General features: G+C 41.6%; 1 long non-coding RNA gene and 1 pseudogene across 16 annotated transcripts in view; one reads left to right on the plus strand and one right to left on the minus strand.

Moving 5' to 3' along the window:
• Window positions 1–510, minus strand: part of LOC127931968 (adhesion G protein-coupled receptor E5-like) — a 9,396-nt pseudogene extending 8,886 nt beyond the window's left edge.
• A 15,442-nt stretch (window positions 511–15,952) lies between these two features.
• LOC127932554 (uncharacterized) overlaps window positions 15,953–17,500 on the plus strand; it is a 1,633-nt gene continuing 85 nt past the window's right edge. Inside the window, exons 1-4 of one of the 16 annotated variants that reach the window (XR_008145934.1) lie at window positions 15,953–16,100; window positions 16,513–16,627; window positions 17,161–17,252; window positions 17,437–17,500. The exon at window positions 17,437–17,500 is cut by the window's right edge and continues 85 nt beyond it. This is a non-coding gene — a long non-coding RNA (uncharacterized LOC127932554). Of the gene's footprint in view, window positions 16,101–16,512; window positions 16,628–16,669; window positions 16,738–17,091 lie in introns of those variants that run through there. The other 15 variants (XR_008145931.1, XR_008145939.1, XR_008145933.1 and 12 more) reach the window with 15 other exon arrangements.

Consider the following 17,500-nt stretch of genomic DNA (forward strand, 5'->3'; position numbering starts at 1 on the left):
TAACTGTAGCTGTACGATAATGATATACTAGAATATTTACATTTGTGATATGTTAACATCAGTACTACGGCATATTTTATATTATCAAATGCTACCTGTAGATGTCTGAAGGTGAGGATGACAGGCTGGGTGAGGTGTTCTGTTGCTGGGTTACTGACAAAGGCTGTTACCACCTTGGAACTGATCTGGTAGCTAGGCTTTGATGCTGTGGCGGTTGCTGTGTCTCTGTTGGTGTCCGTGTCAGTGAGGTACTGGAAGGAGTTGTTGACAGATTTCTCCACTGTCTTGTAACACACCAACCCAGCCAGAGTGAAACCTGGAAGCACAGAATGAAACAAGTTACCAGAATGTCTTGTAGTTTGTCCCAGAATCCCCAGGTTTTTCAGGTTTCCTGGTTGGAAGATTCCTGGAATAAGGAGGTGTTTTGAAATGCTGATCATGGCTCACATCAACACCATTATCCCAGAAACCCTACACTCTAATTTGCATACAGCCCCAACAGATCCACATATGATACAATCTATTGCAATCCACACGGCCCTTTTCCACCTTGATAAAGGAACACCTATGTGAGAATGTTATTCATGACTACAGCTCAGAATTCAACACCATAGTGTTCTCAAAGCTCTTCACTAAGCTCAGGACTCTGAGACTAAACACCTCCCTCTGCAACTGGAACCTGGACTTCCTGAAGGGCCGCGCCCCCAGGTGATCCGCAACACGGGGCCCCTCAGGGGTGCGTGATCAGTCCCCTCCTGTACTCCCTGTTCACCCATGGCTCATGGCCAAGCACGACTCAACAACATCATTAAGTTTTGCCGACGACAGAATAGTGGTAGGCCTGATTACCGACAACGATGAGAGATATCCTATAGGGAGGAGGTCAGATACCCTGGCCATGTGGTGGCAGGATAACAACCTCTCCCTCAACATAATCAAGACAAAGGAGATGATTGGCGGACTACAGGAAAAGGAGGACCGAGCACCAAGTCTAGGTCCAAGAACATCTAATCAAATTGCTACTCAGAATATTAGCATTGCCCCCCACCCCCTTTTGTACACTGCTGCTACTCTCTAGTTATTATCTATGCATTGTCACATTAATAACTCTACCTACATGTACATATTACCTCAATTACCTCACTAACCGGTGTCCCCACACATTGACTCTGTATCGGTACCCACCTGTATATAGCATCGCTACTGTTATTTTACTCCTGCTCTTTAATTATGTTTTATTTTTACTTACTTATTTTTTCTTCACAGTTATTTTTCTTAAAACTGTACTGTTGGTTAAGGGCTTGTAAGCATTTTGATTCCTGAGACAAATACCATTTTACTTTATTTGATATGAATAAGCAGGAAATGCTGAATCCAGGATTTCTAGGCAACCTGGGAATTTTTGGAAAGTTACTGGTACTAAAAGATACAGTACTTAGTTATAGATATGATGGTGATGATGATGATGAGGATGACAAGCCTACCTGGGTACGTCCCTTGCCAGTGGCTGTCTCCCAGCTGGTGTCCAGTCGCACGTTGTCATTGGCCAGGCTGATTGGCCCAATGGGCGGAGTCTGTCCCCTCCTCACTGCAAGCTCAGTAGCTGTGTACAAGGACAAGGAGAAAGGTGAAGGAGGATGTGTATGTGTGTGCATGTGTGTGTTTGTGTGTGGAAGTCCATGTGTGTGTGTTACCTGTGGGTCTGTTTCCATGGTGGTGTGGGTGTCTCTGAGCTGTGGGCCCGATGAGCATCAAGGTGTCCTCCACGGCGCCTATCAACCTACTCACCTCCCGGCTGTTGCTTAGGATACCTTGAGACAGGAGACTGTCTATCTCTGTCAAGACATTCTACACACAGGAAGTAGAAACAGGAAACAGGAAATGAGTGAACGAGGTGTATATGTTGATATGCACACATGATTTCACTGTGTGTGAGTGTGCATGCTTCTGTGAGTCCTTGCGTGTGTGTGTGTGTGTGTGTGTGTGTGTGTGTGTGTGTGTGTGTGTGTGTGTGTGTGTGTGTGTGTGTGTGTGTGTGTGTGTGTGTGTGTGTGTGTGTGTGTGTGTGTGTGTGTGTGTGTGTGTGTGTGTGTGTGTGTGTGTTTTAACCTCCAGGAGCATCTCTCCAAGCAGTCCTCCGGCTGCTTCCCCAGAGTTACTTAACGCCAGACAGCTTTTCCTCATCAGAGACAGGAGACCAGCTAAACCTGGGACAGTCTGAGAGAGAGGAGAAGTTCATTCACATCATGTGGGTAAAAGCAAATATACAAATATTGACATATATTGTAGTCCCAGGTTCTAAAGTGGTCTGAGAGAGAGAGAGAGAGAGAGAGAGAGAGAGAGAGAGAGAGAGAGAGAGAGAGAGAGAGAGAGAGAGAGAGAAAAAAACAGAGAGAGAGAGAAAGAGAGAACAAGAGAGAACGAAAGAGAGAGAGAGAGAGAACATAGAGAGAGAGAGAAAGAAAGAGAGAACAAGAGAGAACGAAAGAGAGAACAGAGAGAGAGAGGGGGATTTTAAAACGTATTATAAGATGCAATAGTGAGTTGCAGTATTTGGAAATCAGAGTCCTATTGGATAATATACAGTACCTTCACATCTGCTTAATGCCATATTCTATAAATGTTCTGGTTATTTTACTGACTGCTCACTGCCATATTCTATAAATGTTCTGGTTATTTTACTGACTGCTCACAGCCATATTCCATAAATGTTCTGGTTATTTTACTGACTGCTTAATGTCATATTCTATAAATGTTCTGGATATTTTACTGACTGCTCACTGCCATATTCTATAAATGTTCTGGTTATTTTACAGGCTGCTTTGCGATATTCTATAAATGTTCTGGTTATTTTACTGACTGCTTAATGCCATATTCTATAAATGTTCTGGTTATATTCTATATAAATGTTCTGGTTATTTTACTGACTGCTCACTGCCATATTCTATAAATGTTCTGGTTATTTTACTGACTGCTCACAGCCATATTCCATAAATGTTCTGGTTATTTTACTGACTGCTTAATGTCATATTCTATTCTATAAATGTTCCATATTCTATAAATGTTCTGGTTATTTTACTGACTGCTCATGCTATTCATAAATGTTCTGGTTATTTTACTGACTGCTTAATGTCATTTCTATAAATGTTCTGGTTATTTTACTGACTGCTCACTGCCATATTCTATAAATGTTCTGGTTATTTTACTGACTGCTTGCCATATTCTATAAATGTTCTGGTTATTTTACTGACTGCTTAATGCCATATTCTATAAATGTTCTGGTTATTTTACTGACTGCTCACTGCCATATTCTATAAATGTTCTGGTTATTTTACTGACTGCTCACTGCCATATTCTATAAATGTTCTGGTTATTTTACTGACTGCTTAATGCCATATTCTATAAATGTTCTGGTTATTTTACTGACTGCTCACTGCCATATTCTATAAATGTTCTGGTTATTTTACTGACTGCTTAAGACCATATTCTATAACTGTTCTGGTTATTTTACTGACTGCTCACTGACATATTCTATAAATGTTCTGGTTATTTTACTGACTGCTCACTGCCATATTCTATAAATGTTCTGGTTATTTTACTGACTGCTCACTGCCATATTCTATAAATGTTCTGGTTATTTTACTTACTGCTCACTGCCATATTCTATAAATGTTCTGGTTATTTTACTGACTGCTCACTGCCATATTCTATAAATGTTCTGGTTATTTTACTGACTGCTTAATGGCATATTCTATAAATGTTCTGTTTATTTTACTGACTGCTCACTGCCATATTCTATAAATGTTCTGGTTATTTTACTGACTGCTTAATGCCATATTCTATAAATGTTCTGGTTATTTTACTGACTGCTCACTGCCATATTCTATAAATGTTCTCACTGCCATATTCTATAAATGTTCTGGTTATTTTACTGACTGCTCAATATTAAATGTTCTATAAATGTTCTGGTTATTTTACTGACTGCTTAATGGCATATTCTATAAATGTTCTGTTTATTTTACTGACTGCTCACTGCCATATTCTATAAATGTTCTGGTTATTTTACTGACTGCTTAATGCCATATTCTATAAATGTTCTGGTTATTTTACTGACTGCTCACAGCCATATTCTATAAATGTTCTGGTTATTTTACTGACTGCTTAATGCCATATTCTATAAATGTTCTGGTTATTTTACTGACTGCTCACTGCCATATTCTATAAATGTTCTGGTTATTTTACTGACTGCTCACTGCCATATTCTATAAATGTTCTGGTTATTTTACAGACTGCTTTGCGATATTCTATAAATGTTCTGGTTATTTTACTGACTGCTTAATCCCATATTCTATAAATGTTCTGGTTATTTTACTGACTGCTTAATGCCATATTCTATAAATGTTCTGGTTATTTTACTGACTGCTTAATGCCATATTCTATAAATGTTCAGGTTATTTTACTGACTGCTTAATTTTACTGACTGCATATATTCTATAAATGTTCTGGTTATTTTACTGACTGCTCACTGCCATATTCTATAAATGTTCTGGTTATTTTACTGACTTTAAGACCATATTCTATAACTGTTCTGGTTATTTTACTGACTGCTCACTGACATATTCTATAAATGTTCTGGTTATTTTACTGACTGCTCACTGCCATATTCTATAAATGTTCTGGTTATTTTACTGACTGCTCACTGCCATATTCTATAAATGTTCTGGTTATTTTACCTACTGCTCACTGCCATATTCTATAAATGTTCTGGTTATTTTACTGACTGCTCACTGCCATATTCTATAAATGTTCTGGTTATTTTACTGACTGCTCACTGCCATATTCTATAAATGTTCTGGTTATTTTACTGACTGCTTAATGGCATATTCTATAAATGTTCTGTTTATTTTACTGACTGCTCACTGCCATATTCTATAAATGTTCTGGTTATTTTACTGACTGCTTAATGCCATATTCTATAAATGTTCTGGTTATTTTACTGACTGCTCACTGCCATATTCTATAAATGTTCTGGTTATTTTACTGACTGCTTAATGCCATATTCTATAAATGTTCTGGTTATTTTACTGACTGCTCACTGCCATATTCTATAAATGTTCTTGTTATTTTACTGACTGCTTATTGCCATATTCCATGAATGTCACCCTAAAGTGTTTGTCATTATGAGTGACATCAGGTGTCAGGGTTTAGAACTCACCTGTCCAGGAGTCTGATCCGCTTTGACCTGGTCACAGGTCAGTACTGAAGGAAACACAACACACAACCATACCATCACACCGGGATTGACACTACACAGCACATACATATTACAAAACACAACCATCACACCGGGATTCACACTACACAGCACATACATATTACAAAACACAACCATCACACCGGGATTCACACTACACAGCACATACATATTACAAAACACAACCATCACACCGGGATCGACACTACACAGCACATACATATTACAAAACACAACCATCACACAGGGATCAACACTACACAGCACATACATATTACAAAACACAACCATCACACCGGGATCGACACTACACAGCACATACATATTACAAAACACAACCATCACACCGGGATCGACACTACACAGCACATACATATTACAAAACACAACCATCACACCGGGATCGACACTACACAGCACATACATATTACAAAACACAACCATCACACAGGGATCAACACTACACAGCACATACATATTACAAAACACAACCATCACACCGGGATCAACACTACACAGCACATACATATTACAAAACACAACCATCACACAGGGATCAACACTACACAGCACATACATATTACAAAACACAACCATCACACAGGGATCAACACTACACAGTGCAACACAACAGAACATAACACGACAGGACACAAGCACACCTGCACAACAAAACAACACAATCACACCTACACAACAAAACAACACAATCACACCTACACAACAAAACAACACAATCACACCTGCACAACAAAACAACACAATCCCACCTGCACATCAACACAACACTACACAACATAACACAATATAACATACCACCATCACACGTGCACAACAACAACAACCACACAACAGGACACAGAACAACACAACACAATGAGAACTAACAACCATCACACGTGCATGTTACCTGCACCACAACACCACACCACAACACACACCACAACACGCCACAACACAACACACACCACAACACCACACCACAACACCACACCACAACACACACCACAACACCACACCACAACACACACCACAACACACCACAACACCACACCACAACACCACACCACAACACCACACCACAACACACACCACAACACCACACACACACCACCCACAACACCACACCACACCACACACCACAACACCACACCACAACACCACACCACAACACACACCACAACACCACACCACAACACCACACCACAACACCACACCACAACACCACACCACAACACCACACCACAACACACACCACAACACCACAACACCACACCACAACACCACACCACAACACCACACCACACCACAACACACACCACAACACCACACCACAACACCACACCACAACACCACACCACAACACCACACCACAACACCACACCACAACACCACACCACAACACACACACACACACCACAACACAACACACACCACAACACACACCACAACACCACAACACCACACCACACCACAACACCACACCACAACACCACACCACAACACCACACCACAACACACACCACAACACCACAACACCACACCACACCACAACACCACACCACAACACCACACCACACCACACACCACAACACACACCACAACACCACACCACAACACCACACCACAACACACACCACAACACCACACCACAACACACACCACAACACCACACCACAACACCACACCACAACACCACACCACAACACCACACCACAACACACACCACCACACCACACCACACACCACAACACACACCACAACACCACACCACAACACCACACCACAACACCACACCACAACACCACAACACCACACCACAACACACACCACACCACAACACCACACCACAACACCACACCACAACACCACAACACAACACACACCACAACACACACCCACAACACCACAACACCACACCACACCACAACACCACACCACAACACCACACCACAACACCACACCACAACACACACCACAACACCACAACACCACACCACACCACAACACCACACCACCACACCACACCACACACCACAACACACACCACAACACCACACCACAACACCACACCACAACACCACAACACCACACCACACCACAACACCACACCACAACACCACACCACACCACAACACACACCACAACACCACACCACAACACACACCACAACACAACACCACACCACAACACCACACCACAACACCACACACCACAACACACACCACAACACCACACCACAACACACAGCACAACACACACCACAACACCACACCACAACACACACCACAACACACACCACAACACCACACCACAACACACACCACAACACCACACCACAACACCACACCACAACACACACCACAACACCACACCACAACACACACCACAACACACACCACAACACCACACCACAACACCACAACACACCACACCAACACAACACGCAAATGAAAACTGTCACATCCTTATCATGCTCATAGTAGATCCAAGTTGTTGCTATGGGTAACCAAGTTTACCATCAGATACCAACTAACTAAGATATAAATGAAGACATGAGACAGAGAGGAAGTTGAGCTGGAGATTAAAACCCTCAGAAACCCACAGCACACCAGTGATGAAATGTTTCCATGGTAACCATCCTAATACGCATCCCAATTGACACCCTATTGTATAGTGCTCTATGCGCCCTGGTCTAATCTAGTGCACTATACAGGGAATAGGGCCCTGGTCTAATGTAGTGCACTACATAGGGAATAGGGCCATGGTCTAATGTAGTGCACTATATAGGGAATAGGACCCTGGTCTAATGTAGTGCATTATACAGGGAATAGGGCCATGGTCTAATGTAGTGCACTATACAGGGAATAGGGTGTCATTTGGGCCTCAACACTAGAAAGAGGAAGCTGCCAGTGGAATAACGGTATCTACAGCAACAGAGGAAAGTCCCTACTGTAATATAAGCACCACACTCAGATCAGTTTACATAGTCCCTTACTGATCATCATTATCCAGGCTTACACAGTAAAACTGAACCTAGACCTGTCCTGACATGTCCTGTTTGCACAGCAGTGACCTCTGTTTGGGGAAGTAGTATTGGGAACAGTGAGGATAGTGACCTCTGTTTGGGGAAGTAGTATTGGGAACAGTGAGGGCAGTAACCTCTGTTTGGGGAAGTAGTATTGGGAACAGTGAGGGTAGTGACCTCTGTTTTGGGGAAGTAGTATTGGGAACAGTGAGGGCAGTAACCTCTGTTTGGGGAAGTAGTATTGGGAACAGTGAGGGCAGTAACCTCTGTTTGGGGAAGTAGTATTGGGAACAGTGAGGGTAGTGACCTCTGTTTGGGGAAGTAGTATTGGGAACAGTGAGGGCAGTAACCTCTGTTTGGGGAAGTAGTATTGGGAACAGTGAGGGCAGTGACCTCTGTTTGGGGAAGTAGTATTGGGAACAGTGAGGGTAGTGACCTCTGTTTGGGGAAGTAGTATTGGGAACAGTGAGGGTACTGACCTCTGTTTGGGGAAGTAGTATTGGGAACAGTGAGGGCAGTGACCTCTGTTTGGGGAAGTAGTATTGGGAACAGTGAGGGTAGTGATCTCTGTTTGGGGAAGTAGTATTGGGAACAGTGAGGGTAGTGACCTCTGTTTGGGGAAGTAGTATTGGGAACAGTGAGGGTAGTGACCTCTGTTTGGGGAAGTAGTATTGGGAACAGTGAGGGTAGTGATCTCTGTTTGGGGAAGTAGTATTGGGAACAGTGAGGGTAGTGACCTCTGTTTGGGGAAGTAGTATTGGGAACAGTGAGGGTAGTGACCTCTGTTTGGGGAAGTAGTATTGGGAACAGTGAGGGTAGTGACCTCTGTTTGGGGAAGTAGTATTGGGAACAGTGAGGGTAGTGACCTCTGTTTGGGGAAGTAGTATTGGGAACAGTGAGGGCAGTGACCTCTGTTTGGGGAAGTAGTATTGGGAACAGTGAGGGCAGTGACCTCTGTTTGGGGAAGTAGTATTGGGAACAGTGAGGGCAGTAACCTCTGTTTGGGGAAGTAGTATTGGGAACAGTGAGGGTAGTGACCTCTGTTTGGGGAAGTAGTATTGGGAACAGTGAGGGCAGTGACCTCTGTTTGGGGAAGTAGTATTGGGAACAGTGAGGGCAGTGACCTCTGTTTGGGGAAGTAGTATTGGGAACAGTGAGGGTAGTGACCTCTGTTTGGGGAAGTAGTATTGGGAACAGTGAGGGTAGTGACCTCTGTTTGGGGAAGTAGTATTGGGAACAGTGAGGGCAGTGACCTCTGTTTGGGGAAGTAGTATTGGGAACAGTGAGGGCAGTGACCTCTGTTTGGGGAAGTAGTATTGGGAACAGTGAGGGTAGTGACCTCTGTTTGGGGAAGTAGTATTGGGAACAGTGAGGGTAGTGACCTCTGTTTGGGGAAGTAGTATTGGGAACAGTGAGGGCAGTGACCTCTGTTTGGGGAAGTAGTATTGGGAACAGTGAGGGCAGTGACCTCTGTTTGGGGAAGTAGTATTGGGAACAGTGAGGGTAGTGACCTCTGTTTGGGGAAGTAGTATTGGGAACAGTGAGGGTAGTGACCTCTGTTTGGGGAAGTAGTATTGGGAACAGTGAGGGCAGTGACCTCTGTTTGGGGAAGTAGTATTGGGAACAGTGAGGGCAGTGACCTCTGTTTGGGAAGTAGTATTGGGAACAGTGAGGGTAGTGACCTCTGTTTGGGGAAGTAGTATTGGGAACAGTGAGGGTAGTGACCTCTGTTTGGGGAAGTAGTATTGGGAACAGTGAGGGTAGTGACCTCTGTTTGGGGAAGTAGTATTGGGAACAGTGAGGGTAGTGACCTCTGTTTGGGGAAGTAGTATTGGGAACAGTGTACAACATAAAACACCAAATAATTCATGCAGAGCAGAACTAGGCCGATACCCACTAATTATAAAAATCCAGAAAAGAGACGTTAAATTCCACAACCACATAAAATGAAGTGATTCCCAAACCTTCCATAAGAAAGCCATCACCTTCAGAGAAATTAACCTGGAGAAGAGTCCCTAAGCAAGCTGGTCCTGGGGCTCTGTTCACAAACACAAACACACCCCACAGAGCCCCAGGACAGCAACACAATTAGACCCAAACAAATCATGAGAAAACAAAAAGATAATTACTTGACACATTGGAAAGAATTTACAAAATAATTGCGCAAACTAGAATGCTATTTGGCCCTAAACAGACTGACACTAAAAATCTTTGACTATATGCAGACTCAGTGAGCATAGCCTTGCTATTGAGAAAGGCGGCCGTAGGCTGACCTGGCTCCCAAGAGAAGACAGGCTATGTGCACAATGCCCACAAAATGAGGTGGAAACTGAGCTGCACTTCCTAACTTATATATGACCATGAACTGAGACCCTCCCAACACACACACACACACACACACACACACACACACACACACACACACACACACACACACACACACACACACACACACACACACACACACACACACACACACACACACACACACACACACACACACACAAATACTCACCAGTACACTGTCCAGAAAAGGTGAAGTTGACAGTCGTTGTGGATTTGAACACAGGTAGACACTGACAGTAGAAGCTCCCTGGTGTGTTGTAACACGTGGCATTACTTCCACAGGTTGGGGTATTGTCCCACTCTTTACACTCATCTGTATCATCACATTGTTTTCTTGTTTTGAATATGAAGCCCAGGCCGCAATCTCTGGCCTCTAGGTTCCCCAGTAGAGTGAAATGAAGACCTGCAGAGAGAGAGAGAGAGAGAGAGAGAGAGAGAGAGAGAGAGAGAGAGAGAGAGAGAGAGAGAGAGAGAGAGAGAGAGAGGGAGAGGGAGAGGGAGAGAGAGGGAGAGGGAGAGAGAGAGAGAGAGAGAGAGAGAGAGAGGAGAGGAGAGGGAGAGAGAGAGAGAGTCAATTAACCAGACAACCACTTGTGTGTGTGTGTGTGTGTGTGTGTGTGTACATGTATATGTATGTGTGTGTGTATGTGAGTGTGTATGAGTGTGTTGCTAACCTTTGTAAAGACATCCACATTCACACAGTGATATGAATCATATAGGTCCATGATAGCAGGATGTGCAGGTCTAGTTGTGTCGAACCTGAATGTGTTGAGGCCTACTCAGACCAGGGTGAGTGTCCACCCTGAGATCCCTTCTCTAATGATTTCTGTCCTACTTCACTCTCTGTACAGTAGATCCCTTCACTAATGTCTTCTGTCCTACTTCACTCTCTGTACAGTAGATCCCTTCTCTAATGTCTTCTGTCCTACTTCACTCTCTATACAGTAGATCCCTTCCTAATGTCTTCTGTCCTACTTCACTCTCTGTACAGTAGATCCCTTCTCTAATGTCTTCTGTCCTACTTCACTTCTATACAGTAGATCCTTTCTCTAATGTTTTCTGTCTTCCCTCACTTTCTATACAGTAGATCCCTTCCCTAATGTCTTCTGTCCTACTTCACTCTCTATACAGTAGATCCCTTCTCTAATGTCTTCTGTCCTACTTCACTCTCTGTACAGTAGATCCCTTCCCTAATGTCTTCTGTCCTACTTCACATTCTATACAGTAGATCCCTTCCCTAATGTCTTCCGTCCTACTTCACTTTCTATACAGTAGATCCCTTCTCTAATGTCTTCTGTCCTACTTCACTCTCTGTACAGTAGATCCCTTCACTAATGTCTTCTGTCCTACTTCACTTTCTGTACAGTAGATCCCTTCTCTAATGTCTTCTGTCCTACTTCACTTTCTATACAGTAGATCCCTTCTCTAATGTCTTCTGTCCTACTTCACTTTCTATACAGTAGATCCCTTCTCTAATGTCTTCTGTCCTACTTCACTTTCTATACAGTAGATCCCTTCTCTAATGTCTTCTGTCCTACTTCACATTCTATACAGTAGATCCCTTCTCTAATGTCTTCTGTCCTACTTCACTTTCTATACAGTAGATCCCTTCTCTAATGTCTTCTGTCCTACTTCACTTTCTATACAGTAGATCCCTTCTCTAATGACTTCTGTCCTACTTCACTTTCTATACAGTAGATCCCTTCTCTAATGTCTTCTGTCCTACTTCACATTCTATACAGTAGATCCCTTCTCTAATGTATTCTGTCCTACTTCACTCTCTATACAGTAGATCCCTTCTCTAATGTCTTCTGTCCTACTTCACATTCTATACAGTAGATCCCTTCTCTAATGTCTTCTGTCCTACTTCACATTCTATACAGTAGATCCCTTCTCTAATGTCTTCTGTCCTACTTCACATTCTATACAGTAGATCCCTTCTCTAATGTCTTCTGTCCTACTTCACATTCTATACAGTAGATCCCTTCTCTAATGTCTTCTGTCCTACTTCACATTCTATACAGTAGATCCCTTCCCTAATGTCTTCTGTCCTACTTCACATTCTATACAGTAGATCCCGTCTCTAATGTCTTCTGTCCTACTTCACATTCTATACAGTAGATCCCGTCTCTAATGTCTTCTGTCCTACTTCACTCTCTGTACAGTAGATCCCTTCACTAATGTCTTCTGTCCTACTTCACTCTCTATACAGTAGATCCCTTCTCTAATGTATTCTGTCCTACTTCACTCTCTATACAGTAGATCCCTTCACTAATGTCTTCTGTCCTACTTCACTCTCTATACAGTAGATCCCTTCACTAATGTCTTCTGTCCTACTTCACTCTCTATACAGTAGATCCCTTCACTAATGTCTTCTGTCCTACTTCACTCTCTATACAGTAGATCCCTTCTCTAATGACTTCTGTCCTACTGTCACTGTCTGTACAGTAGATCCCAGTTTACTAATGTCTTCTGTCCTAAAGCTTCACCACTCTCTAAATACAGTAGATCAGATCCTAACAGTAGATCTCTCTCTAATGTATGTCTGTCCTAAATCACTCTCTGTACAGTAGATCCCCGTTCACGTCCGTGTCTTCCGTGTCCTACTTCACTCTCTCATACAGTAGAGTACACAGTCAATGTATTCTGTCCTACATTCAGAATGCTTGATAAAATGTCTTGGAAATGTCATTCTTTAAAAGTATAAAATACACAACTTGTCAAATTGCAACAGAATAGAATATAAAACACACAACATTGAATGTCTTGTGTCCTACTTTTAAGACTCTACTGAATCTCCATGGTTACTCTGAGACCAAGTTCTGGTGGAACCTTAAAGGGGCAGTCTGGGATTTATAAAGCAAAATATTAGACTCCCTTCACACAATGTCTTCACACCTACTTCACACACTATGCACAAAGATCACACAATCACACAAAACACTGTCACACAGGCATTCAAGTTCCAAAGATATAGAGTTAGACTCACCCAGAACAAGTAGAAGAGTTCTGGACTCCATCTCAATGTCTTCTGGTATTATATCACACCAGACAACTAGTAGGATCCTAATAAAACTAGTCCCACAAGAAGAATCAGTCTGAGATTAAATCTGTTTTACTGAATTCAGATTGAAGATAATCCCATTAACAAGGTTTTTATTCCGTATGATAAATGGTGAGAAAATAAATAAATATTCTCTCTCTCTTAGAGAGACACCTCTCAGTGTGAACCACATGGAGTTAGAAAATAACTATTTAGCTCTCCTCCCCACACCCCCTTTCTGTTAGAGCACGCCCCGTCTCTCTTCCCCCCTCTCTCTGTACTCTCAGAGTACAGTCAGAGACAGACACTAGAGTCTTCATTCAGAAACCACTTTAAGCATAAAATCTTTTAAGACAATGTGTACATCCCAAATGAATATAAAATCATTACTTGGGTGGACACCCTGGTCTAGGCCTCAACACATTAGGTATAAAAACACACTAGACCTTGAATCATGCGTATCATGGATCTATATGTTTTAAGACTGTGTGAATGAATGTCCAAAGGTTACACACAGACACAAGTTCTAACACAACACACACATACATAAATGGGCACACACACAGGCACATAAACAAAATATTAGACTCACACACACACACACACACACACACACACACAAACACACACACACAAACACACACACACACACAACACACACAATCACACACATTCACTATTCCAAAGATATAGAAGTTTTTCTAGTCCCAGAGGCTCCAGAACAAGTAGAAGAGTTCTGGACTCCATCTGAGTGTGTACATTATATCCACACGACAACTGTGTGTGTAATAAAACTAGTCATGTGAATCTGTGTGTGTTACATGTATATGTAGATCCTAATAAAACTAGTCCCATGTGTGTGTGTGAATTGAAGATAATCCCAGATTAACAAGGTTTTTATTCCGTGTGTAAATGCGTGAGAAAATAAATATGTATGTGTGTGTGTGTTTGCATGTGTCACCTGCTGTGTACATGTATATGTATGTGAACCATGTGTCATGGTGTGTAGAAAATATGTATGTGTGTGTGTGTTTGCATGTGTCTGTGTGTGTGTACATGTTAGTATGTGTGTGTGTGTGTGTTTGCATGTGTCTGTGTGTTGCTAACCTTTTGTACATCCACATTCACACAGTGATTTGAATCATATAGATCCATGATAGCAGGATGTGCAGATCTACTTGACTGTGTTCTCTGTAGTGTGTGTGCGTGTGTGTGTGTGTTTGTGTTTGCGTGTGTGTGTGTGTGTGTCTGTTTGCATGTGTGTGTGTGTAGTGTGTCTGTCTCTGTGTGTTTGTGTTTGCACTGTGTGTGTGTGTGTGTGTGTGTGTATGTTTCAAAACTAGACCTGTTTGTGTTCATGGATCTATATGATTCACATCACTGTGTGTGAATGTGGTGTCTTTGTGTGTTTGTGTGTGTGTGTGTGTGTTCAGATGTGTCTGTGTGTGTGTACATGTGTGTGTGTGTACACACACACATGTGTGTGTGTGTGTGTGTGTGTGTACATGTGTGTGTGTGTGTGTGTGTGTGTGTGTGTGTGTGTGTGTGACACTGTTTGCATGTGTGTGTGTGTGTGTCTGTCACACACACACACACACACACACACACACACACACACACACACACACAGTGTGGTAAGAAGACATCTACAGGTTATTTGTAACAACGTTTTATTGTGGCTAAAGCTACCGACATACCCACTCTCTCTCTCTCACACACACACACACACACACACACACACACACACACACACACACACACACACACACACACACACACACACACACACACACACACACACACACACACACTACAGAGTACACAGTCAAGTACAACACTAAGTGCTTACATTCAGAACGGTGTTGATAAAGGACATGAAAATGGTACGTTCTCTAAAAGTATAAAATACACAACGACAGCTGACCTGGTCACAAGGCAGTTTTAAGTTATATTCTACAATGTTCTGATGGGGAACGACAATGTTCTGATGGGGAACGACAGCTGACCTGGTCACAAGGCAGTTTTAAGTTATATTCTACAAGAACCAAGAGCAATAAATCAATAATTTAAAAGTAAAAAAACTGGATGTACCAATCCTGGATAGCCCTTTAAGTTATGTTTTGGGTTGGGTAAGCTGATCCTAGATCTGTGCCTAAGGACAACCTCTACTGAACTGTACAGTACATGTACTGTATTCTGATCCTAGATCTGTGCCTAAGGACCTCTACAATGGCAGAACTGTACAGTAATTTACTGTATTCTGATCCTAGATCTGTGCCTAAGGACCTCTACAATGGCAGAACTGTACAGTACATTGTTACTACTTTATTCCTAAATCTATACAACTATTGAAACCACTTTAACCCAACACCTAGCAACCTCTTGGCATGACGGCTAATTTGTTAGGTTTTAACAGGCTAATTTGTTAGGTTTCAACAGGCTAATTTGTTAGGTTTCAACAGGCTAATTTGTTAGGTTTTAACAGGCTAATTTGTTAGGTTTTAACAGGCTAATTTGTTAGGTTTTAACAGGCTAATTTGTTAGGTTTCAACAGGCTAATTTGTTAGGTTTCAACAGGCTAATTTGTTAGGTTTCAACAGGCTAATTTGTTAGGTTTTAACAGGCTAATTTGTTAGGTTTCAACAGGCTAATTTGTTAGGTTTCAACAGGCTAATTTGTTAGGTTTCAACAGGCTAATTTGTTAGGTTTTAACAGGCTAATTTGTTAGGTTTTAACAGGCTAATTTGTTAGGTTTTAACAGGCTAATTTGTTAGGTTTTAACAGGCTAATTTGTTAGGTTTTAACAGGCTAATTTGTTATTTTAACAGGCTAATTTGTTAGGTTTTAACAGGCTAATTTGTTAGGTTTTAACAGGCTAATTTGTTAGGTTTTAACAGGCTAATTTGTTAGGTTTTAACAGGCTAATTTGTTAGGTTTCAACAGGCTAATTTGTTAGGTTTTAACAGGCTAATTTGTTATTTTAACAGCCATTTGTTAGGTTTTAACAGGCTAATTTGTTAGGTTTTAACAGGCTAATTTGTTAGGTTTCAACAGGCTAATTTGTTAAACAGGCTAATTTGTTAGGTTTTAACAGGCTAATTTGTTAGGTTTCAACAGGCTAATTTGTTAGGTTTTAACAGGCTAATTTGTTAGGTTTCAACAGGCTAATTTGTTATTTATAACAGGCTAATTTGTTAGGTTTTAACAGGCTAATTTGTTAGGTTTTAACAGGCTAATTTGTTAGGTTTCAACAGGCTAATTTGTTAGGTTTTAACAGGCTAATTTGTTAGGTTTCAACAAATTTGTTAGGTTTCAACAGGCTAATTTGTTAGGTTTTAACAGGCTAATTTGTTAGGTTTTAACAGGCTAATTTGTTAGGTTTTCAGGCTAATTTGTTATTTTAACAGGCTAATTTGTTAGGTTTCAACAGGCTAATTTGTTAGGTTTCAACAGGCTAATTTGTTAGGTTTTAACAGGCTAATTTGTTAGGTTTCAACAGGCTAATTTGTTAGGTTTCAACAGGCTAATTTGTTAGGTTTTAACAGGCTAATTTGTTAGGTTTTAACAGGCTAATTTGTTAGGTTTTAACAGGCTAATTTGTTAGGTTTTAACAGGCTAATTTGTTAGGTTTCAACAGGCTAATTTGTTAGGTTTTAACAGGCTAATTTGTTAGGTTTTAACAGGCTAATTTGTTAGGTTTTAACAGGCTAATTTGTTAGGTTTTAACAGGCTAATTTGTTAGGTTTCAACAGGCTAATTTGTTAGGTTTTAACAGGCTAATTTGTTAGGTTTTAACAGTTGCTTTACCCAGGTTTATTTCCTCCTGATT

Source organism: Oncorhynchus keta, chromosome 10, assembly GCF_023373465.1.
Source record: "Oncorhynchus keta strain PuntledgeMale-10-30-2019 chromosome 10, Oket_V2, whole genome shotgun sequence".
Lineage (NCBI taxonomy): Eukaryota > Metazoa > Chordata > Actinopteri > Salmoniformes > Salmonidae > Oncorhynchus > Oncorhynchus keta.